Source organism: Macaca nemestrina, chromosome 15, assembly GCF_043159975.1.
Source record: "Macaca nemestrina isolate mMacNem1 chromosome 15, mMacNem.hap1, whole genome shotgun sequence".
Taxonomy (NCBI): Eukaryota; Metazoa; Chordata; class Mammalia; order Primates; family Cercopithecidae; genus Macaca; species Macaca nemestrina.
The window spans coordinates 62,763,967-62,789,294 of NC_092139.1; the positions used below are offsets into that span (position 1 = coordinate 62,763,967).

At 41.0% G+C, this 25,328-nt stretch overlaps 1 long non-coding RNA gene across 1 annotated transcript; it reads right to left on the minus strand.

Annotated features, from left to right (window-relative positions):
• Positions 1 to 1,180: 1,180 nt before the first annotated feature.
• LOC139358871 (uncharacterized) lies at positions 1,181 to 22,812 on the minus strand. The gene is made up of 5 exons (XR_011614383.1): positions 22,758 to 22,812; positions 18,625 to 18,736; positions 16,516 to 16,653; positions 14,758 to 14,869; positions 1,181 to 1,261 (listed from the first exon to the last, which is right to left on the minus strand). It is a non-coding gene; the product is annotated as an uncharacterized lncRNA (long non-coding RNA).
• Between the last annotated feature and the right edge of the window lie 2,516 nt (positions 22,813 to 25,328).

Consider the following 25,328-nt stretch of genomic DNA (forward strand, 5'->3'; position numbering starts at 1 on the left):
GACAGGATACCTTCAAATCCACTTCAGGGCCAGGGTCAGGCCAGGGCCAGGGCCAGGGCCAGGACAGGGCCAAGACAGGGCCAGGGCCAGGACTGTTAGGATCATTGGCAGGGCCAGGGCCATGGCACGACCAGGGTCAGGAGCAGTGGTCAATGCCGGGCCAAGGCCAGAGCAAGGACCAGGTTTGCACTAGGGCCAGTGTGAGGGCGAAGGGGTCAGGGCGGGGACAAAGGCAGGGCAGAGCCAGGGCAGGGTGGAGCAGGCCCAGGGTAGCACTGGGTAAAGGCAGGGCATGACCAACCAGGGCAGGTCTATGGCTGTGGCAGGGCCAGGGCCAGGGCCAGGGCCAAGGCAGGGCCAAGACAGTGACAGCTCCAGGGCAGGGCCGGGGTTAGGACCACGGACATGTCCAAGGCCAGTGCCAGGGCAAGGGCAGTGGCAGCGGCAGGGCCAGGGTCATCTAAGAACCAAGGACAAAGCCAGGCCCAGAGCAGGGCCAGGACAGGTACCTGGCAGGGCTAGGGTCTGGGACAGGGCCATGGCAGGGCCAGGGCCACAACCAGGTCTGTGCTATGGCCAGGTCCAGCACAGTGCCCAGGCAAGGCTAGGGTGAAGGCCAAGGTAGGGCCAGCGCAGGGTCAAAGCTAGAGTAGGGCCAAGGCAGGACCAGGGCAGGCAAGGCAGGGCCAGGAAAGCATAGGGCCAAGGCAGGGCAGGGCCTGGACCGTGCTAATATGACCCAGCCATCCCATAACTGTGTATATACCCAAAGGATTATAGATCATGCTGCTATAAAGACACATGCACACGTATGTTTTTTGCAGCATTATTCACAATAACAAAGACTTGTAATCAACCCAAATGTCCATCAGTGACTGACTGGATTAAGAAAATGTGGCACATATACACCATGGAATAATATGTAGCCATAAAAAAGGATGAGTTTGTGTCCTTTCTAGGGACATGGATGCAGCTAGAAACCATCATTCTCAGCAAACTATTGCAAGAACAGAAAACCAAATACCGCATGTTCTCACTCATAGGTGGGAACTGAACAAGGAGATCACTTGGACTCTGGAAGGGGAACATCACACACCGGGGCCTATTATGGGGAGGGGGGAGAGGGGAGGGATTGCATTGGGAGTTATACCTGATGTAAATGCGAGTTGATGAGTGCTGACGAGTTGATGGGTGCAGCACATCAACATGCACATGTATACACATGTAACAAACCTGCACGTTGTGCACCTGTACCCTAAAACTTAAAGTATAATAAAAAAAAAAACAGAAAAAAAGAACGTGAAAATAAATAAATAAAATATTATATAACCCACTTAAACAAAAAAAATGAATTATGTTTATACAACTTATGTAGTTTTTTTTAGTGATGTAAATATCACCTTATTTTATTATGACAAATTTTTAGACTTAGTACTTTCAGTTATACTAAGTGTTAAATGACATTTGTTAGCCTATTTTAGTGCAGGCAGTTTAAAATTTCAGCCAAACAGATGTTCCACTATAAACACGAATAAAAATGAGGGATAGTAAGACTAAATATAGGATATTTTATTATGTTAATATTAATATTACTTAAAATTCAGTAGTGGTAACATTGTATATAATCAATGAAGATGACAAGAAAGACTCCCTTTTATAATTTACAAAAAAGTTGTAATTGGTTTAGTTATTAAGTTAAAAAGTAATTTATTAATTTTGAACGTCAAGAATATACAAAGTAGACATGACTCACAGTGTTATCGTGATCATTTCTGATTTTGCTTCTCATGTTATTCTGACCCTGCTAAATCTCAGTACCATCTCATATTCAATACTCAAGTAGATACTATAAATTGATTATATAGATGTATTTACATATGTGTGTATAGGTGATGTATAATAAAAAGTTGGAGGACGGAAGACCTATGCTCTCTAGGAAAGAAAAACATAAATGTCATTTTCCCACAGTTTTTTCTTCATAAATGAAGGAGAAATAAAACCCTTTACAGACAAGCAAATGCTGAAGATACTGTCACCAGCAGGTATGACTTAAAGAGCTCCTGAAGGAAGCACTAAATATGGGAAGGCAAAACCAGTACCAGCCCCTGCCAAAACATATCAAATTGTAAAGACCATCAACACTATGAAGAAACTGAATCATCACATGGGCCAAATTAGCAGCTAGCACCATAATGACAGGCTCGAATTCACACATATCAATATTAATCTTAAATGCAAATGGGCTAAATACCCCAATTAAAAGACACAGATTGGCAAATTGGATAGAGTCAAGATCATTTGGTGTGCTGTATGCAGGAGACCCATCTCATGTGGAAAGACACAAGTAGCCTCAAAATAAAGGGATAGAGGAAAATTTTCCAAGCAAAAGGAAAGCAAAACACACAGGGGTGCATTCCTAGTCTCTGAAAAAAACAGCCTTTAAACAAACAAAGATTAAAAAAAGACAAAGAAGGGAACTACATAATGGTAAAGGGATCAATGCATCAAGAGCTAACTATCATAAATATATATGCACTCAATACTGGAGCACCCAGATTCATGAAGCAAGTTCATAGAGACCTACAAAGAGACTTAGACTCCCACACAATAAGAGTGGGAGAATTTAACACCCCACTGTCAATATTAGACAGATCAATGACAGAAAATCAGCAAGGATATTCAGGACTTGAACTCAGCTCTGCACCAAGGGGATCTAATAGACATCTACATAATTATCCACCCCAAATCAATAGAATATACATTCTTCTTAGCACCACATCACATTTATTCTAAAATTGAGCACATAATTGGAAGTAAAACACTCCTCAGCAAATGCAAAAGAACGGAAATCATAACAAACAGTCTCTCAGACCACAGTGCAATCAAATAAGAACTCAGGATTAAGAAACTCACTCAGTAATACACAACTACATGGAAACTGAACAACCTGCTCCTGAATGACTACTGGGTAAATAACAAAATCATGGCAGAAATAAATAAGTTTTTTGAAACCAGTGAGAAGAAAGACACAACTTACCACAATTTCTGGGACACAGCTAAAGCAGTGTTTAGAGGGAAATTTACAGTTCTGAATGCCTACAGGAGAAAGCAGGAAAGATCTAAAATTGACATCACAATTAAAAGAAGTAGAGAAGCAAGAGCAAATTCAAAACCTAACAGAAGACAAGGAATAGCTAAGATCAGAGCAGAACTGAAGGAGATAGAGACATGAAAAACCTTTCAAAAAATCAACGAATCCAGGGGCTGTTTTTTGGATAAGATTAACAAAATAGACCATTAGCCAAACTAATAAAGAAGAAAGAGAAAATAATCAAATAGACACAATAAAAAAATGATAAAGGGGATAAAACCACTGATTCCACAGAAATACAAACTATCATCAGAGAATACTATAAATATCTCTACACAAATAAATTAGAAAATCTACAAGAAATGGATAAATTCTTGGACACATACACCCTCCCAAGACTAAACCAGGAAGAAGTCGAATCCCTGAATAGAACAATAACAAGTTCTGAAATTGAGGCAGTAATTTATAGCCTACCAACCAAAAAAAACCCAGCACCAGCTGGATTCACAGCCGAATTCTACCAGAGGTACAAATGGGAACTGATACCATCCCTTCTGAAATTATTCCAAACAATGGAAAAACAGGGACTCCTCACTAACTCATTTTATGAGGCCAGCATGATCCCGATATGAAAACCTGGCAGAGATACAACAAAAAAAGAAAACTTCAGGCCAACATTCCTGATGAACACTGATAAAAAAATCCTCAATAAAATACTGCAAACCAAATCCAGCAGCACATCAAAAAGCTTATCCACCACAATCAAGTCAGTTTTATCCCTGGGATGCAAGGCTGCTTCAACATACAAAAATCAATAAAGGTAATCTATCACATAAACAGAAACAATCACAAAAACCACATGATTATCACAATAGATGCAGAAAAGACCTCTGATAAAATCTGACACCTCTTCATGCTAAAAACTCAGTAAATTCGGTATTGATGAAACATATCTCAAAATAATAAGAGCTATTTATGACAAACCCACAGCCAATATCATACTGAATGGGCAAAAACTGGAAGCATTCCCTTTGAAAACTGGTACAAGACAAGGATGGCCTCTCTCACTATTCCTATTTAACATAGTATTGGAAGTTCTGGCTAGGGCAATCAGGCAAGAGAAAGAAATAAAGCATATTCAAATAGGAACAGAGGAAGTCAAATTGTCTCTCTTTGGAGATGACATGATTGTATATTTAGAAAATCCCATCATCTCAGCCTAAAGTCTCCTTAAGCTGATAAGCAACTTCAGCAAAGTCTCAGGATACAAAATCAATGTACAAAAATCACAAGCATTCTTATACACCAATAACAGACAAATAGAGAGCCAAATCATGAATGAACTCCCATTCACAATTGCTTCCAAGAGAATAAAATACCTAGGAATCCAACGTACAAGGGATGTGAAGGACCTCTTCAAGGAGAACTACAAACCATGCTCAATGAAATACAAGAGGACACAAGCAAACCGAAGAACGTTCCATGCTCATGGATAGGAAGAATCAATATCGTGAAAATGGCCATATTGCCCAAGGTAATTTATAGATTCAATGCCATCCCCATCAAGCTACCAATGACTTTCTTCACAGAATTGGAAAAACCTACTTTAAAGTTCATATGGCACCAAAAAAGAGCCCACATCGCCAAGACAATCCTAAGTCAAAAGAACAAAGCTGGAGGGATCATGCTACCTGACTTCAAACTATACTACAAGGCTACTATAACCAAAACAGCATGGTACTGGTACCAAAACAGAGATACAGACCAACAGAACAGAACAGAGCCCTCAGAAATCATACCACTCATCCACCACCATCTGAGCTTTGAAAAACCTGACAGAAACAAGAAATGGGGAAAGGATTCCCAATTAAATAAATGGTGCTGGGAAAAGTGGCTAGCCATAAGTAGAAAGCTGAAACTGGATCCCTTCCTTACACCCTGTACAAAAGTTAATTCAAGATGGATTAGAGACTTAAATGTTAGACCAAAAACCATAAAAACCCTAGGAGAAAACCTAGGTAATACCATTCAGGACATAGGCATGGGCAAGGACTTCATGTCTAAAACACCAAAAGCAATGGCAACAAAAGCCAAAATTGACAAATGGGATCTAATTAAACTAAAGAGCTTCTGCACAGCAAAAGAAACTACCATCAGAATGAACAGGCCACCTACAGAATGGGAGAAATTTTCTGCAATCTACTCATCTGACGAAGGGCTACTACCTAGAACCTACAAAGAACTCAAACAAATTTACAAGAAAAAAACAAACAATCCCATCAAAAAGTGGGCAAAGGATATGAACAGACATTTCTCAAGACATTTATACACGCAACAGACACATGAAAAAATGCTCATCATCACTATCCATCAGAGAAATGCAAATCAAAACCACAATGAGATACCATCTCACACCAGTTAGAATGGCGGTCATTAAAAAGTCAGGAAATGACAGGTGCTGGAGAGGATGTGGAGAAATAGGAACACTTTCACACTATTGGTGGGACTGTAAACAAGTTCAACCATTGTGGAAGACAGTGTGGCGATTCCTCAAGGATGAAGAAGTAGAAATACCATTTGACCCAGCAATCCCATTACTGGGTACATACTCAAAGGATTATAAATCATGCTGCTATAAAGACACATACACACATATGTTTATTGCAGCACAATTCACAATAGCAAAGACTTGGAACCAACCCAAATATCCATCAATGACAGACTGGATTAAGAAAATGTGGCACATATACACCATGGAATACTATGCAACCATAAAAAAGGATGAGCTCATGTCCTTTGTAGGGACATGGATGCAACTGGAAACCATCATTCTCAGCAAAATATCACAAGAACAGAAAACCAAACACCGCATGTTCTCACTCATAGGTGGGAATTGAACAATGAGAACACTTGGACACAGGAAGGGGAACATCACACACCGGGGCCTTTTGTGGAGGGGGGGGGGAAGAGGGGAGGGATAGCATTAGGAGATATACCTAATGTAAATGACGAGTTAATGGGTGCAGCACACCAACATGGCACATGTATACATATGTAACAAACCTGCATTTTGTGCACATGTACCCTAGAACATAAAGTATAATAATAATAAAAAAAAAAAGACCAAGATCATTTATATGACCTATAAAACTTTGATCATGCTGATTGTTTCCTGCAACCTCTCTAAGCTCATTGCCATTCTTCTCTTTTCTTTCCTTAGCCATGCTGGTCTTCAGTTTATCCAAATGGCCAATATTCCTCCAGCTCAAGCCTTTGTTCATGCTGTTCCCTCTTTCCGGCAGGCCTCCCTCACTCCGATTCCTACCCTCTCTTCTTCATCTGGCTAACTCAAATGCATCCTTCAGAATGACCCAAGGAAGGACTTCCTTGACTCTCCCCCAGGCTAGATGAGGACTCGCTGTCATAAATTCTCATAACACTTAGCATTTTTCCTTGTAACTTATTCAGATTTTCCATTTATATTTATTTTTCTGGTTGTTTCATTAATGTGTCTCTACTACACTAGATAGAATGCCCTAAGAGACTTTTCTTTCCTCACCATTGATAATCCACTGCCTGGTGCATAGTCGATCCTCAATAAATATTTTGCAAATGAAAAATAAAGTCAATTCAGCTCATCCGGCCACTGCACTCCAGCCTGGGTGACAGTGGCTCATGCCTGTAATCCTAGCACTTTGGAAAGCTGAGTTGGGTGGGCTGTCTGAGCTCAGGAATTCAAGACTACCCTGAGCAACATGGTGAAACCTTGTCTCCACTAAAATACAAAAAATTACCCCAGTGTGTTGGCAGGTGCCTATAGTCCCAATTACTCCAAAGGCTGAGGTATGAGAATCGCTTGAACCCAAGAGTCGGAGGTTGCAGTGAGTCGAGATCGCACCACTGCACCCCAGCCTGGACAACAGAGTGACAGACTGTCTCAAAAACAAACAAACATTTTTCTCTACAACTGTTGCCTTCTGAATGTCTCTTGAATCCACATACTTTCCTCCATCTGTACTGTTACTGACCAAGTCCAGGTACCCTGCATCTCTCATCTCCATTTACAGAAGAGCCTCCAGATTTTCTCCCTGTGTCTCCTCCCAATCTTCCCACACCTTTATTCTCTACAAGCAGGACTCTATTTTCACCATGCAAATCTGTCTTCTCATTGCTCTTGAAACCAAATTCTTAATATGCATATGAGGCCCTTGCTATGTGGCCTTGGTCTGGTTCACAGTGTCTTCTCCCACAGCATCCTCCCTCACCCCACCCCCTCCAGCTTCTGGAAAGCACTTAAATATTCTTTCAGTGGGAGCACAAATGGGGACAATATGGGGCATAGGAGATAAAAACGGATACAATTATGGGGAATTGAGACTCAGTCAGATCAGGTGGATCTCATAGATCTTGTAAAGGCTGCCTATCTCTGCTCTAACAGCACAAGATGTGTTGGCCTTTGAGAGGGAGACAGACATCATCCAGAGCAGACAAAATCCCTGCCCTCAGGGAGCTTATGTTCTAGTGGAGAAGACAGACAACAAATGAGTAAATGGACTTATAAAGTCAAATATCAATGAGTGCTGATTAGACAATAAAACAGGGAAATGTGACAGAGAGTAACCAGCCAGATGGGGTAGGATAGGGGTCAGGATCAGACAGGGTGGTCAGGAAGAGAACCCAAGGAGGTCATGTTTCAGCTTGGACATAGGTGATAGTAACAAGTCACAGGACAGTATTCCTGGCAGTGGAAACTGCCAGTGCAAAGGCCTGGGCCAAAACAAGCAAAGAGCTTAGAATGTTCTGGGAACAGGAAAAAAAAGGTCAATGTGGCATTGCCAGTCATTTGACCCAGAGCAACTCCATCTTGAATGGGGACTAGGTAAAATGAGGCTGAGACCTCCTGGGCTGCATTCCCAGATGGTTTAGGTATTCTTAGTCACAGGATGAGACAGGAGGTCGGTACACGATACAGGTAATAAATACTTTACTAATAAAATAGGTTGAAGTAAAGAAGCTGCCCAAAATCCACTGAAACCAAGACGGCGATGAGAGTGACCTCTAGTTGTCCTCACTACTACACTCCCACCAGTGCCATAGCAGTTTACAAATGTCAACCCTAGTGTAGCATATAATCAAGAAATAACCATAAACTTGGGCAACCAGCACCCATCGGGGCTGCTCTACGGAGTACCCATTCTTCATTCCTTTACTTTCCTAATAAACTTGCTTTCACTTTAGTCTATGGACTGGCCCTGGAATTCTTTCTTGTGTGAGATCCGAGAACCCTCTCTTGGGGTCTGGATCAGGACCCCTTTCCAATAACAGCTTCAGCACCATGAGAGAGAGGGACCAGAGTGACGAGATCAGAGACTGTCAAAGATGAGGTCAGAGGTCCAGTAAGGAACTTGGGTTCAGTCTCAACAAAATGGGAGGCCATTAAAGGATGGTAAGCTAAAAAGTGACATGGTAATAATTTTTAAAAGGTCATTCTGGTTGCAGAGAAAAAGCAAAACTGCAGTCCCCTAGTGTCAGATCTTTCAGCTCATTAATTCATCAGAAGATTAAAGACCCCACTGTGTGCTACACTTCTAGGTGCTGGGGAGATTCAAAAACAAAGCGAACATATTAAAACCATTCTCATGTACTTTCAATAAATATTGGCTACCTTCTATTGGCTGGGCACTGGAACAGAGGTAAACAAGATAAGAGGTATGATCTGTTGGAACAGTACTAATTCAACTGTTAATCACTGGCTGTAAAATGAATCGCAAGCAATAAATGGCATTTAGGAAACTCACTAGGGTGACTGCAATTTACAACCTCATCTTCTGATGCAAGCCAAAGTAAATTACAGGAAGATTAAAGAGTTTAAAAAACAAAACAAAACAAAACAAAAACCTAGAAGAAAAAATGGCTAAGCATTGACTAACTATAAAATAGGAGAAATAGAAAGCAATCAGGTTGCAATCGATTTCATTACATCAAAAATCTTGAAGTGTAAAATTGGAAAAGATCCCAGGAAATACATTTAACAAGAGGAATTATTCCTGTGATTGGAATCATCTTCCTTGAACATAATGTGGTGAGAGGCAGCAGGAACATTATATATGTTACATTCTAGTGATTTCCTTTAAGTTTCAAAGTTGTCAACTGTTTTATTTGATCTCAGAATTGTGTTTTCAAAAGAAAAAAAAGCTTTGCCATTATCACACTTCTTATAAAGATGAAGAGAAAAATGAATCAAAAACTTCTATAGTTTAGGTACTGGTAACTACATTAAATATAGGAACAGCACTTAGGGGAAACTGATTTGTTTCTAATGGTGATAAAGATAATAAAAAGCACACTGACTGTAAAGCTCATTGCTTCACATATACACTTCCTAATTCTTACTACACTAACTCAGAGCTATGATTCTGAGTTCCATTTTGCTCTGAGCACCAACTGCTCAGAACTCCATCTTTCTCAGAGCTCCAATCACTCCAAACTCCTTCTTGCTCTGAGCATCCTCTGCGCAGAGCTCCATGTGCTTGGAGCTCCATCTTGCTGAGATCTCCAATCACTTCCAGCTCCATTGTGCTCTGAGCCCCATCTGCTTGAAGCTCCATCGTACTGTGAGCAGCATGTTCTCTCAGCTCCATCTGGCTCTGAGCACCATCTGCTCTGAGTCCATCTGAAACCAAGCAACATTTGCTCCAAGTTCCAACTCGCTTAGAGCTCCTTCTTGCTCAGAACTTCATCTGCTCCAAGCTCCATCTTGCTCAGAGAACCATCTGCTCTGAGCTCCATCTTGCTGAGTACTCCAATTGCTTTCAACTTCATTTTGCTCTAAGCGCCATCTGCTCAAACTCCATCTTACTGTGAGGAACATGTTTTCTAAGCTACATCTTGCTCAGAGCTGCATCTGCTCCAAGCCCCATTGTGCTCAAAGCTCCATTTATTCCGAGGTCGATCTTGCTTCTGAGCATCATCTGCTCAGAGCTCCAATCCTACAGAGCAATGTTTTTAACTTCCAATCACTCTGAACTCCATGTTGCTCTGAGCACCGAGCACCATCTGCTCTGAGCTCCACCTTACACCGAGCAACATCTGCTCCAAGTTCCATCTTGCTTGGAGCTCTTATCGCTCTGAGATCCATCTTGCTCTGAGCACCAAATGCTCAGAGCTCCATTTTACTCTGAGCACCATCTACTCTGAGCTCCAGCTTGCTCAGAGCTCCATCCACTCTGAGCTCCAGCTTGCTCAGAGCTGCATCTTCTCTGAGCTCCAGCTTGCTCAGAGCTCCATCTACTCTGAGCTCCATCTTGCTATGGCACAATCTGCTCAGAGCTCCACCTGCTCTGAGCTTCATCTTGCTCAAAGTTCTAATCACTCTGAACTCCATCTTGCTCTGAGCACCATCTGCTCTAAGCCCCATGTGTCAGAGTTCCATTTGCTCTAAGATCCTTCTTGCTCAGAGCTCCAATTACCCCAAGCTCCATCTTGCTCTGAGCACCATCTGCTCAAACCTTCTTCTTGCCTGGAGCTCCAGTCACTCTGAGCTCCATCTTGCTCTGAGCACCATCTGCTCGGAGCTCCATTTCGATTTGAGCTCCATCTTGCTCTGAGACCATACGCTTGGAGCTCCATCTTACTCTGAGCAACATCTGCTCTGCGCTTCATATTGCTCAGAGCTCCATCTTGCCTGAACCCCATCATGTTTCAAGCTCATCATGCTCAGAGTTTCCTCTTGCTTTGAGCACTATCTGCTCCACGGATGTTTACTGCAGCACTCTTCACAATAGGAAAGACATGGAACCAACCCATATGTGCATCAATGATAGAGTAGAAAAAGAAAATGTGCTAGATATCCACCACGGAATACTATGGAGCCATAAAAAAGTATAAGATCAAGTCCTCTGCAGGGATATGGATGAAGCTGGAAGCCATCATTCTCAGCAAACTAACACAGAAACAGAAAACCAAACACTGCATGTTCTCACTCATAAGTGGGAGCTGAACAATGAGAACACATTTTAATACTATTACAACCTCTGAAGATGGTCTCTATTTCTCTTAACAAAGGATATTTATACTTTGCAATTTTTCTCTCTAAAGGATTGTGGCTTCTCCTGTCTGTGCCAGTTTAGGGTACAGGTTGACCACCTCACCTTGAAATGACCCACTCCATGTCTGCACGTGGTTGGTCCCTCCTGTGAACTGTTTGTTCACAGCCTCTTATCACTTGTGGGTCATTTGAGAAGAGGTTTCTCACATAGTGCTACACCAGGCGAATCACCAACTGAAAGAATTACCAAAACAATGTGTGGACCTGGTTATTTCAAAGAATAAATAGGAGTCGGTTGAAGGTGATAAAGTCAGTAATACCTTAAGATGATAAGATGTAACACCTTAGATGACCAAGACTAATCCTGTGGGTCCCAAGAACATGTAACAATATGGAGTATGCCAGCAAAAAGCTCACCCACCAGACAACAGCAAATGACGCCCTGGCTCAAAGGTTAAATGTCCTCTCTCCATGTGTGAAAGCACATGACCAGCAGGAGGCAAAAACAACAGGGAGACAAAGGCTTTGCTGCATATCTGTGGACTTCAGTCTCCAATGAGACACTCAGAGCCTACATCTCCTCTGTTACCACTGCTGCTTTTATTTTACAGAACATTTCCATATATGTTTCATTCTGTTCTCTGAATTCTGTGCTTCATTTTTCTCTCAGTCTAGTTATGAATCAACATCACACTTTCGATTTCCAAGTATTTAAAATACATGAAAAGTTATTTTTGATATTCAGATTTTTATGGATATTTTTGTTTATTCTTCTTTGCAATCAGTTTTATCTCTATGCACAGTCAGATAGCAGCTACACTGAAGTCAAGCTCAATTTATCAAATGATTAAAGAATCACTGACCTCTTCATACTGTTACACATAATTTTCTAAAATTGTGGTCTTATTATATCTTCTCTGTACAAATCCATTTCATATTTTATACATTTTTACAGCAATTCTGATTTTGTGAAATTTTAAAAATATACCATGCTGTAGAATCTTGACAGTGTCTTTTCACATACACGATCATGAACACATGGCATTCTCATTAACTCTGTGAATGTGCTTAACAGTATTACAGGATTTGCAAATGCTGAATCTCACTTGCACTCCTGCCATAAAGGATATCTGGTCATGACATACTAATGTGTTGACACAATGGCTACTAATATTTATAACTTTTACTTTTATACCCACATGTCCTATTTGTCTGTAGTATTCTCTGTGTCTCAGTCCAGTTAATGATCTTAAGTAGCCCTCCAAAATTTTGGGGGGGGCGTTTAACCACTTTATAACTCTTACACAGTTTAAGTGACATTTGTTTACTAAGTTTTTTTGTCTTGTTTTGTTTTGTTCTGTTTGTTTTTTGTTTTGTTATGTTATGTTTTTTAGATAGAATTTCACTCTGTCCCCCAGGCTGGAGTGCAATGGCGTGATCATGGCTCATTGCAACCTCTGCCTCCCAGGTTGAAGCTATTCTCCTGCCTCAGTCTCCTGAGTAGCTGGTAAGACAGCTGCGCACCACCACATCCGGCTAATTTTTGTATTTTTAGTAGAGAGGGGTTTCACCATGTTAACCAGGCTGGTCTCAAACTCCTGACCTCAGGTGATCTGCCCGCCTTGGCCTCCCAAAGTGCTGGGATTACACATGTGAGCCGCCACGCCTGGCATACTAAACTTTTTTATACTGGAACTTATTTGTTTATGAGAGTTCTCTTTTGATAAATGTCTTTGTTATCTCTATTATTTCACTAAAATTTACCCCTATTGAGATAGAGATTCTAAATCGATGAACCACCTTACTGGTACTATGTTCATAATACTGTTAATCACAGTAAAAGTAGGTATTCTTTTAGAAAATCAAGGTTGAAAGATCAAAAACAAAAAAAAGAAAAAGAAAAAGAAAAACACACACACAGGAAAACAAAATAAAACTTACATTGTCCCTCTCCATCCATTAGTGGCATAAACACAGAAAGATAACCAAATGGACCAAATGAAGGAGGCAGAAAATCAGACAAAAATTATATAGAGTAAACACATTTTTCAGAAACACACCAAAGGTACTCAGGTTGAGAAACCTGGATATTCATGTGCAAAGGACTGAAGAACCTTATGTTGCACAATACAGAAATATCGACACATAATAAAATGAACACTTAAGTCGAATCTTGAAATTAAAACAGCTCCCAGGTAAAAAACACAGGGTGTCTATTTTGGGGAAACTTGAATCTGTACACACCAGTTGCAAAAAGAAAAAATTAGGGAGAATATACACATACACAATACAATGGCTTCACCATCTCTTTTTATTTCCCAATGGGACACAGAAATCACTGGCAACAAAAGCAAATATAAGTATGATAGACAAAGGACAACTTTAAAATTTCTAAACAAGAAGAAAACAATGAACCAAAAGGAAAGGCATCCTAAAGATTGGGATAAAATTATAGAAAATTATGTATGTCAAAGGAATCATTATCTAACACACACAAGAAACTAAAGGTACTAAGTGGGCAAAAAGATGAAACAACTAAAACCTATATTGATCCAAACAATCTGCTACTGGCAGAAAAAGAGCCTACCCAATGGACAGAATGATGGAGTCCCCTGTGCCACCCAAATGTATATACACAGTGAACACAGTTTTCAAACGAACACGAAATGACACAATGGGAAAAGAAAAGTCGGCTCAATAAACGATTTTGAGGAAACTGGATAACCACTTGAAAAACAGTGAAATAGGACAGAATCCATGTAAATTACACTGAAGACTTAAACTCAGTTTTGAAACCACTTACTTCCCTTAGGAAACACAGGTGAGCATATATTTTAGAAGACTAATCTATGCACACAATTTGCAAAATGTAAAATATAAAAAGAAAAAGAAAAGAAAAATTAGAAGGAAAAAACCCATAGACAATGCCATGGCTTGCAACCTTTTTCACTGTTTTTAATTGTACACAAAAGCCACCACTAATATATAAACATGTGGGACTACAGAAAACATTGGATCTTATGTAGGGAAAAGAAAACAATGAACCAGAAGAGAAGGCACCTCAAAGACTGAAAGAAAATTATGGAAAATCCTGTCTTTGAAAGGGGTTCTTACAAAATATGTGCAAGAAACTAACACTATGATGTGGGAGAAAACAAAAACAGAAACAAAAACAAATACCCAAGCTAAGTCTGGGCCAAGGACCTGAACAGACATGTCTGAAAAGTAGATGAGCAATTCACTCATAGGTAAAAGAAAAAGTTTCCCAACAGCTCTAATCCTCACGAGAATGTCAAGGGAAACCACAGTGAGATACCACTTCCATACACATAGAATGAATGTTACTGAAAACAAAAATACAAGTTTGAAAAGGAAACAACTGGTATAGACTTGCAGAAGGGGAAACTCTTCTCCTACACTCTTGGTAAGAATATCAATTGGTACACACTCTAGCAAAAATAGCTAGAAGTTCCTCAAACAAAGTACAAACTCCATTTCATCTAGCCTTCCCACCACCGGCTGTACATTTACAGTCAATGAAATTCCTAAGTGGAAGAGATACCTCCCTTGCCCTGTGTACTATAGTACTCACAATAGCCAAGATAGGAAATATGCCTACTCGTTCATTCACTGATGAAGGGATGAGGAAACTGCAACATGCATCCAGAACGGAGTATTCTTCAACCATAGAAATGGGTGACATCTAGTCATTTGCAGCCATGTGGAAAAACCTGAGGGACATTATGTTAAATGAAATGAGCCAGGCAGAGAAAGACATATACTGCATAATCTCGCCTATGTGGAATCTAAAACACCTGACCTCATAGAAGTAGAAAGTTCAACAGTGGTTACCAGAGGCAGGGGAGAAGAGGGGCCTGGGTAGGAATTGGTAATGGTTACCAAGTTACACTTAGAAAACTGAACTCAATCCTACCCTTCTCTTCTATAGCAGGGTGATTAAGGTTAATATTGTAGTGAATTTTCCAAATAGCTGGAAAGGATTCTGAATATCCTCTCCACAGACAAATAAAATACCTAGAGGACTTCACAGATGCAAAATATTGTGATTTCATCAATATGCTAGGGGTACCTATATCAAAATGGCCCCTGCATCCTCTAGTTATATACATATACTTTAGGGCAATTTCTTTAAAAAAAAAAAAAAAAAAAAAGATGCCAACGATGCTAAAATTAACATGGAACCATGAAATGCCCTAAATTTCAAAAGCATTTCTAGAAATAGAAAGTATGTGGGACGCATCACTGTCTTCCATTTGAAATTATATTGAAAAGCTAGTTATCTAAACAACAGATGACTGGCATTAACCAAGACACCCAGGCCAACAGACAGAATGAGGGAGCTCAATCACAAACCCAAACTCCTTGGTAGTATACGCATTTTGTAAAAGAACACCAAAAGACACAATGAAGAAGGGGGAATCTGTTTAATAAATTGTTTTAAAAATTGGATATCCCCATATAAAATGACAAAATAGAACCCCTATTGTGTAAAAGGCACAACAATCAACTCAAAATGAATTAGAGACTAATACACAAAACTTGAAACCATCAAGCTCCCTCAAAGAGAAGACATACAGTGTGGGTATATTTAGGTCAATGTGGATCTGTGTTCACACTGTGCCAAAACCAAACAAACAATACAGGGGGAAAACTCATGGGTGATGGATTAGTTCGGACATGATTTTATTTTTCTTCATCAGTCACCTACGTCACAGGGAACCAAGAAAACAGACACACATGGGAATGCATCCCATTCTAGAGTTTGTGCCCAAGCAGATTAAAAAAAAAAAAAAAACTATGAAAAAAATTAAAAAGTCATCCTGAAGTTTGCAAGAAAGGTTTCGGCAAACATACATCTGATAAAAGGTTGTCTTCAAAATGTCTAAGCCACTAACACTACTTACTAGCAAAAACACAAATGAGAAACTAATAACCAAACAAAATGGGTCAAAAGAACCTGAACAGACATTTCTGCAAAGAAGACATAACATTGAAAACAAGTTTAAGAACTTGGATAGCATCACAAATCATGAGAAAGATCAAAACAACACATACATCATCTCACTATAATTCAAATGGATGTTATCAAAGTTATAACATACATTAAAACAGACACAAATGTGGGTGTAAATTTCCAGAGAGCAATTCGTTTGGTAAGAACGTTAATTAGTATACAAACTACAGAAACCAGTGAGAGGTTCCTCCAAAAATTAAACCGACAACTACCACTTCATCTGACAATTCTACCATTAAGTATACTTTCAGGGCAAAAGAAATCAGTCCATGCAAGAGATATTTGCCATCCTATGTGGACTGCAGCACTACTGACAACTGCCAAGATAAAGAATAAACTTACCTGTCCAGCCACAGATGAAGGGATAATGTAACTGTGATAGATGTACACAAATAGAATAGTCTTCAGCCAGAAAAACAGAATGAAATGTCATCATTTGGAGCCATACTGTTGAATCTGGAGGACATTATGGTAAATGACCTAAACCAGGCAGAGAAAGAAAAACACTGCCACATCTCACTCATGTAGAATCCAAAATAAAAGGCTTTATTGCATAAATCTAGAGAGCACAATACTGGTTACCAGAGGTTGGAGGGAAGAGGGGGGATGGGCAGGGATCAGAAATAGGTACAAAGTTACACTTAGATGAGAGGCATGAATTGTTCCTCTCTATTCCACAGCACAGTGACTAGAGTAAATTAACACTTCATCACACCTTTTTCACAAAATCTGGAAAAGATTTCCCATATTTTCACCATAAAGAAATTAACAACTGTTTGTGATAATAGAGACTCTTGTAAATGCAAAATTCCAAATGTTTCCATCACAAAGAAATTAACAACAGTTTGTGATAACAGAGATTCTAAATATCCTGATTTTAACATTTCTCTGTATCTGCATTAACCAAAATGCCCCGCTCTAACTTCCCCCATTGTATGCCATTACTGTATGGACAACCTTTTAAAAAATATGTAAACACGCAATGCTAAAGTTCATGTGGACCACAAAACACCCTGAATTTCCAAAGCAACGCTGAGAAATACAAACTACACTGGTTGTGTCACACTTCCTGATTTTACATTCCATTGAAAAGTTAGGGACCCCGTTCCACACAGACCAGCGGAATAGATTAGAGAACCCAGACGTAAACCCGCACCCCTAACACCATCTGATCTTCAACAAAATCCACAAAACTAAGCTTTGAAGAAAGGATTCCCTCCTCTCAATAGATGGTGCTGGGATGAATGGCTAGCCAGTTGCAGAAGAAAGGCAGTGGGCCCCTGTGTCTCACTCACTGTGTACCGAAACTAACTCAAGATGAATGAAAGATGTAATGCAAGACTGCAAACTATGAAAAGCCTGCAGGAGAACCTAGGAAATACCCTTCTTGACAGAGGATTTGGCACAGCACGGATATGCCTATGTCCCTGCTTTGTGTATCAGTCTCTAATTCATTTTGAGTTGGTTCTTGTGCCTTTTACACAATAGGGATTCTATTTTATTATTTTATATAGGGATATCCAATTTTTAAAACAATTTATTAAGCAGATTCCCCCTTCTTCGTTGTGTCTTTTGGTGTTCTTTTACAAAATGTGTAAAAAGCAAGTGCAACTAAAACAATTATTGACAAGTGGGGCCTAATGTACAAAAGGGCTGCTGTACAGCAGAAGAAATTACCAACAGAGTAAACGGACAGCCTACGCAGTGGCAGAAAATGTTTCCACGTATGCATCTGATGAAGTCTAATATCCAGGATCTACCTCAAAGACCTTAAGCAAATAAATCAGCAAAACAAAAACTCAATGAAGGAAGGGCAAGGGGCATGAAAACAAGCATCTCAGAAGAAGGTTTACAGCAACCAACAGACAGGACAACATTTCTCTACCTCAGTAATCATCAGAGAAATGTAAAGCAAAAAACCCATGAGATAGTATTTCACACTGGTCAGAATGACGATTGTGACACAGTCCACAAGAATGAATGCCAGTGAGGCACAGGAGGAAAGGGATGCTGGTCGGCTGTTGGTGGAAATGAAAACTAGTTTGGACACCATGGAGAGCAACGTGGGGATTTCTCAAATAACTTTATTGACATCACTAATCCTCACAAAAAAGTCCATGAAAACCACACTATGATTCCGTCTCATTCCACTCAGAATGAATACTACCCAAAACAAACAAAACACAGATTTTTGGAAAGTGACATCCAGTATAGACTTATAGAATGGTAACCTCTTAAACACTATTGGTGGGGATGTAAATTAGTATACACACTCTGAAAAACAGCTAGAGATTCCTGAACAAATTCACAGTACATCTACCACGTCAGCTAGCAGCCACACCAGTGGTTCCACATTTAAAGCAGTTGAAATCCTAGGCTGAAGAGAGCTATCTGCCTTCCCAGGGGTACTAAAGCACTTGTAACTGTGGCCAAGGTACAGAACCAACCTACCTGTGCATACGGAGCTGCCGGGATGAGGAAACTGCTGTATAGATACACCACAGAATATGTTTCAGCCACAAAGCTTTGGAAAATCCTGCCATCTGCAGCCACATGACGAAACCTGGAGAACATCAAGTCCAATGAATGAGCCTGGTCGAGAAAGACTGATGCCATGTTATCTCAGGGATGTACACTGAAAAGAACTTTACATCCTAGAAGTAACAAGTTCAATATGGGTCACCAGAGTCTGCAGGGGAGGTAGAGGTGGTCTGGGAAGGAATCAGTGATGGGTACAAAGTCACTCTCAGATGAGAGTGATCAAATCTGGTCTTCTATTCCATAGCAGGGTGATTAGCCTTAACACAAATGTGTCATATGTTTCAAAGTAGCTAGAAGGAAAGATTCTGAATGTTGTTACCACGCAAAAAATAAAAACTATATGAGGTGAAGAGATGCTAAATAACCCGATTTTATCATTACTCAACATATACATGTATCAAAATCTTCCTTGTACCCTCTGATCATATACATTTAGTATATGGCAAATAGTGTTTTAAGAAATAGAAATAATGCCACAATGTATGTGAAAATGTGAAACATGCTGAATTTCCAAAGCTATCCTGAGAAATACAAACCATATGGGATGCATCACATTCTCTGAGTTCTAATTATTAGAAAATCCCTGGTTAACCAACCCATATGTTACTGGCATACACAGAGAAACACAGACCAGTGAGAAAAATGAGGATGCTCAAGAATCAACACAAAATTCTACAGAGTGAACACATGTTTCAAAACACCAGCAAAATGACACAATGGGGAAGGTTTCCAAAACTAGATATCCATATGGAATACAGTACAGGACTCTTATGGTACTAGATACACAATAATCAACTCAAAAGGATTAAAGATTATACACCAAACTTGCAACCATAAGGCTCCTATAAAGACAACCTCTGGTGTGTGTATTTAGGGCAACTTGGATGTATGCTCATGGTTTTCAAAAAGTAACAAAAATACAAGGAAAAAAATCATTGACAATGGACTGCTTTGGTAGCAATTTTGTTTTTTCCTGATTAGTAACCAACAGCGCAGCTAACCAAGAAATTCTACACGTGTGGGACCACGTCACTGAAGAGTTTGTGCCCAACAAAGAAAACAATGAACAAAATGAAAAAGCATACTGAAAATTATAAGAAAAGTTTGGGCAAACATACAGTGGATAAGGGGTTGTTTTTGAAAATGTACAAGCTAGTAACACTGCCAGCTGGCAAAAAAAAACAAAACAACAGAAAAAAACACAGATCAAAATTGGGCAAATGACCTGAGTAGATATTTCTGCAAAGAACACAGGAAACTGACCCAATGTTTACAAAAATGGGGTTAACATTACTACTCATGAGAAAAATGTAGATCAAAACCACACTCAGAATTTATCTCACTCCAACTAGAATGAACATTACAAAAAAATTAAAGTATTTAAAAAGACAATTCCTAGGCTGGGCGCAGTGGCTCATGCCTATAATCCTAGCACTTTGGGAGGCCGAGGCGCGTGGATCATGCGGGCAGGAGATCAAGACCATCCTGGCTCACACAGTGAAACCCCGTCTTTACTAAAAATACAAAAAATTACCCTGGCATGGTAGAGGCTGCCTGTAGTCCCAGCTACTCGGGAGGCTGAGGCAGGAAAATGGCATGAACCCGGGAGGTGGGGCTTGCACTGAGCCAAAATTGGCCACTCCACTCCCCAGCCTGGGTGACAGAGCTAGACTCTGTCTCAGAGAAAAAAAAAAAATCCTGGTATGAATTTCCAGAAAGGGGAACTGTTTGTGGAAACGTAAATTACTATTAACGCTATAAAAAACAGTTGAGGGATCCTGCAAATAGGAAAAAATAAGAAACACCAAACCATCTAGCAGTCCCACTACTGGGTATCATTCAACCCACCTGTTCATCCACAGATACAGAGATCAAGAAACTCTCATATACATACACTAGGGAATATTCTTCAGCCATCAAAACAATGAAACACTGTCACTTAGAGCAAGCAGATGAACCTGGAAAACATTATGCTAAATGTAATGAGCTAGGCGTAGAAAGACAAACACTGCATGATACCACTCACATGAAATCTTAAGATGTTTATCTTAAAGAAGTAGAAAGCACAATATTGATTACCACAGTCTGGGAGCTAGAGGGGGAATGGGGAAGGATTGGTTATGGAAACAAAGTTATCTTAACATTAAAGGAATACATCTGAATGTTCTCCTCAGCCCCGGTGACTGGAGTTAACAATATTATATTTTTCTAAAGAGCAAGAAGGGATAATTTTGAATGTTCTCTCCACACAAAAATATAACCTGTGTGAGGGAATAGAGCTCCCAAGTACCCTGATTTGATCATTACCCCATCTATATGTATGAAAATGTACCCCTAATTATAGACCTTTGTGTTGTGAAATAAAGTTAACAGCAATAAATACATATTGCTAAAAATCACAGAGAGCCACAAAGGCAATGAATATTTAAAGGAACCCTCAGAAATACAATCAAAGTGAGAACCCACAATCCTCAATATCAAATTACACTGCCAAGTTGTAGTCATGCAGCAGAAATATGGTACTTGCATAAATAAAAATACCTAGAACTGTGGAAAAAAACAGGGAGAGCAAAAACATGATCAACACAAATATGGACATAGTCAACTGACTTTCATAAAGAACACCACAATGTGGAAGGCAGAGTCTGCTCAATGAATACATTTGAGAAAAATGATATCCGGATGCAGAAGCAAGAAATAGGACCCTTATTTTACACGACGTATGAAAAACAAAACCCCCTCCCCCAAACTGAAGGCCAAAAGACCATAAACCACAAAAAGTTTTTAAAACACAGGATGAACATGTATTTTTGGTTACTTGAATCTCTGCTCATCTTTGCAAAGAGGAAAACAAACACCTTTGAAGAAAAACCTCACTGACAACTAAATGCTTTGTCACTGATATATATTTTCTTATATGGGTGACCAAAATTACATGCATGAAATGCAAAAACAAACATGTGGGACTATACCAACCTGAAAAGTCTCTGCATCTCAAAACAAATTACTTTACAAATAATAAAAGCATCCTATAGATTAGCCAAAAATTTCAGGCAATCTTGTAATTCACGAGTTGTCATCTAATGTGTACACAGAAAACACTATAAAGCAGCAAAAGAATCCAATCAACTGTTTCGCCAAGAACCTGAACAGACAATTCTGTACAGTCATAAAAAAGAACAACAGATACGATATAAGATCCTCAAAATTAACTATTCATCAGAAAACTGTAATTCAAAACCACATGCACATAATCTCACACTTATTGAATATTCCTAAAAAAAACTTTTAAAAATAGGAGGGGCAGGGAGCTGTGGCTCAGGCCTGTAATCCCAGTATTTTGGGAGGCTAAGGCGGGTGGATCACCTGAGGTCAGGAGGTTGAGACCAGCCTGCCCAATGTCGTGAGACCCCGACTCTACTAAAAATACAAAAATTAGCTGGGTGTGGTGGCTGGTGCCCAGAGTCCCAGCTACTCTGGAGGCTGAGCCAGGAGAATTGCTTGAACCCAGGAGACAACGGTTTCAGTGAGCCGCAATCACGCCACTGCACCCCAGCATGGGCAACAGAGCAAGACTGTGTCTCAGAAAACAAAACAAACGAAAAGAAAAACATAGGAATGCGAGTGTGGTTTTCGAGAAAGGGGAACTCATACACTGTAGGTGGAACTGAAAATTAGGATACACACCATGGAAAACAGCGAAATAGCCGGACACTCCTCAAAGAATTGAAACTACACAATGTCCCCTGCTCTGGCCAGGTTTCTTGCTAAAGGTCTTGAGGCATCAAAAATAACCGTAGACCCCAGCTCAGAAGCCCATGGGGCTCGGAGAGACCCAGGACCCGCGCGTCACCGCCGGGGCTCTGGGCCAAGGGGCGGCAGGAGGGCAGACGCTGCCAAGGCCAGGACCCCACATCCGCCTCCATGCGGACGACTTGGGCCCAGATGCCCAGAATAAGTCAGGGCCCGAAAGCAGGGAGTGACCGGGAAAGAGCAGGGAGGTCCAGAGGGTTTCCAGTGGGGTCCATGCCCCGGACATTAACCGAGACTCGCCTCCCCCTCCACCGTCACGCCGAACCCACCACGGCTTCTCTGAAGCTCTCTCTGACCAGGCTGCTCCGCCGCCGCTGCTGAGGCCTCACAGGAAGTGTAGTCTCAGCTTCCGTAGGGGCGGCACATGCATGCCGGCAAGTGCACGCGGGCATATGCACGCTGGCAGCGTCCCTCCCGCCAGGTTGAAGCACCACCCCCTCTTAAAGGGCCCGCGGCTCGGACGGGCCAGACGCAGTTTAGGGTTGTGGCACAGGCTGAGCCTCTGCCCAGCCACAGCGGTCGACGAAAGGCCCCAGTCTCTCATCCTCCCTGGCTCTAGGGCCCAAGATGTCACAGGAGCGCTCCCTGTGACCCCAGCCAAGAGATAGGCTCCCTTTGTTTGGTGAGCCCCCGGGACCTGCCCCTGCCCTCCTCTGAACTTCAGCTTCACCCTGCAAAGGAAGCGGCCTGGCCGAAGCTCTGGGGTCCCTCAAGCTCGGCACCTCGGTATCCAGGATCCCCTGCCCCTCTGCAGAGGGTGCCCAGAGAATCACAGAAAGCTGGGGGCTGGAGGGACAGTCCCCAGGGTAGCAGGGCCTCCCCGGCCACACTGTCCGCATCTGTCCTGTGGGAGCCCGGGGACCTCGCTAGGGCTGCCTGGGTCACCGGGCTTCCCAGGAGGCAGGCAGGGGCCCTGGGGTCCAGCGCTGTCCCCACCTCAACTCCATCCTGCATCAGCGCCTGCGAGGCGCCCTGTGGACTGGACCCAGGCTCGCCCATTCCCGGGGAGAGGGACCCGCATCGGTCTCTGTGACACCCACAGCAAGGGCGGTGCTGAACTCTCCTGGGGATCTGGGGGTGAGACGGGGGAATCCCGGCAACTTCTTGAAGCAAACTGAGTTAAGGAGGGACTCCTCCTGAACTATTTTGTGAAGCCAGTGTCAACCTGATATGAAAACCTAGCAAAGACACGCACACACACACACACCCCCCCACACACACAAAACCTACAGGCCAATATCCCTGATAAACATATACCCAAGATTCTCAACAAAATACTAGCAAACTTAGTGTAGCAGCGCATCCGAAAGTTAATTCATCATCACCCTGTAGATTTCTTTTCTGTAATCAAGGTTGTTTCAACATGTGAAAATCAAAAAATGTGATTTACCCCATAAACATAATTAAAAACACAACTCAATAGACGTGAAAAAAAGCTTTTGATAGCATTCAACATCCCTTTGTGTTAAAAAAAAAAAAAAACCCTCAATAAAGTAGGCATTAAAGGAACATATCTCACAATAATAAGAGCTATCTATGACAAACACACAGTTGACATTATACTGAATGGGCAAAAGCTGGAAGCAGTCCCCTTGAGAACTAGAACAAAAAATGATTCCCATTCTTACCACTCCTGTTGGATGTAGTACTGGAAGTTCTAGCCAGGGCAGTCAGGCAAGAGAAAGAAATGAAAGGCATCCAAATCGAAAAAGAGAAAGTCAAACTATTTCTCTTCACTGATGATGTAATTCTATACCCAGACCCCTAAAGACTCCACCAAAGGGCTTCTAGAAGTAATAACTTCATTAACATTTCAGAATAGAAATCAATATATGAAAATCGGTAGCATTTCTATATAGCAATGATGTTAGAGCTGAAAGCCCAATCAGGAATTCAATCTCATTAGCAGTAGCCACAAAAAGAATAAATCCCTAAGAATATATGTAACCAAGGAGGTGAAAGATCTCTACAAGGAGAACTACAAAACACTGCTGAAAGAAATCACAGACGGCAAACAAATGAAAAAGAAAAATTCCATGGCCATGGATTGGAAGAATCAAAATTATTAAAATAGTCATACTGCCCAAAGCAATCGAGAAATCTTATCCTACCAAACTACCCATGCTATTTTTCACGGAATTAGAAAACACTGTTCTAAAATGTGTATGGAACCAAAAAAGAACCCAAAGAGCCAAAGCAAACTTAAGTAAAAAGAGCCAAGCCGGGGTCATCATATTACCCAACTTCGAACTACACCGCAAGGTTACTGTATTAACCAAAACAACAGCTACCGGTGTAAAAACAGACACAGAGTCCAATGGACCAGAATGGAGAACACAGAAATAAAGCCACATACTCACCAATATCTAATCTTGGACGAAGTTTAAAAAAAAAAAAAAAGCAATGGAGAATGACTCTTGAATCCCCCCTGTTGGCTTAGAATGTAAAGAGGCCTGGCATAATTTGTGCAGTTGTAGAAAAGTCAATGAACACTCAATTGGCCTTTTCCACTCCTGCAGTGATTTTAGGCAGCCTCAGGCCTCTATCAGAGCCAGCCTCCAGGTCTAACAGTCGTCCAGGTCACTGTCTGGGTTTAGCAGTTTAGATATAGAACTTCAGTAACCTGGTAGTACTGACTTCACAAAGACAGTTCCTGCATAGGGCACATTTTGTTTTAGCTGGGAATATTGTATTGTCAATAACAGAACACAGGTTAGTTTCAGCAGAGACAGGAACAGATCCACTGCCCCAGCACTGCAGGGTCAGGGCTTCAACTCTGTCTCTTCTGCAAGTGGCTGCTT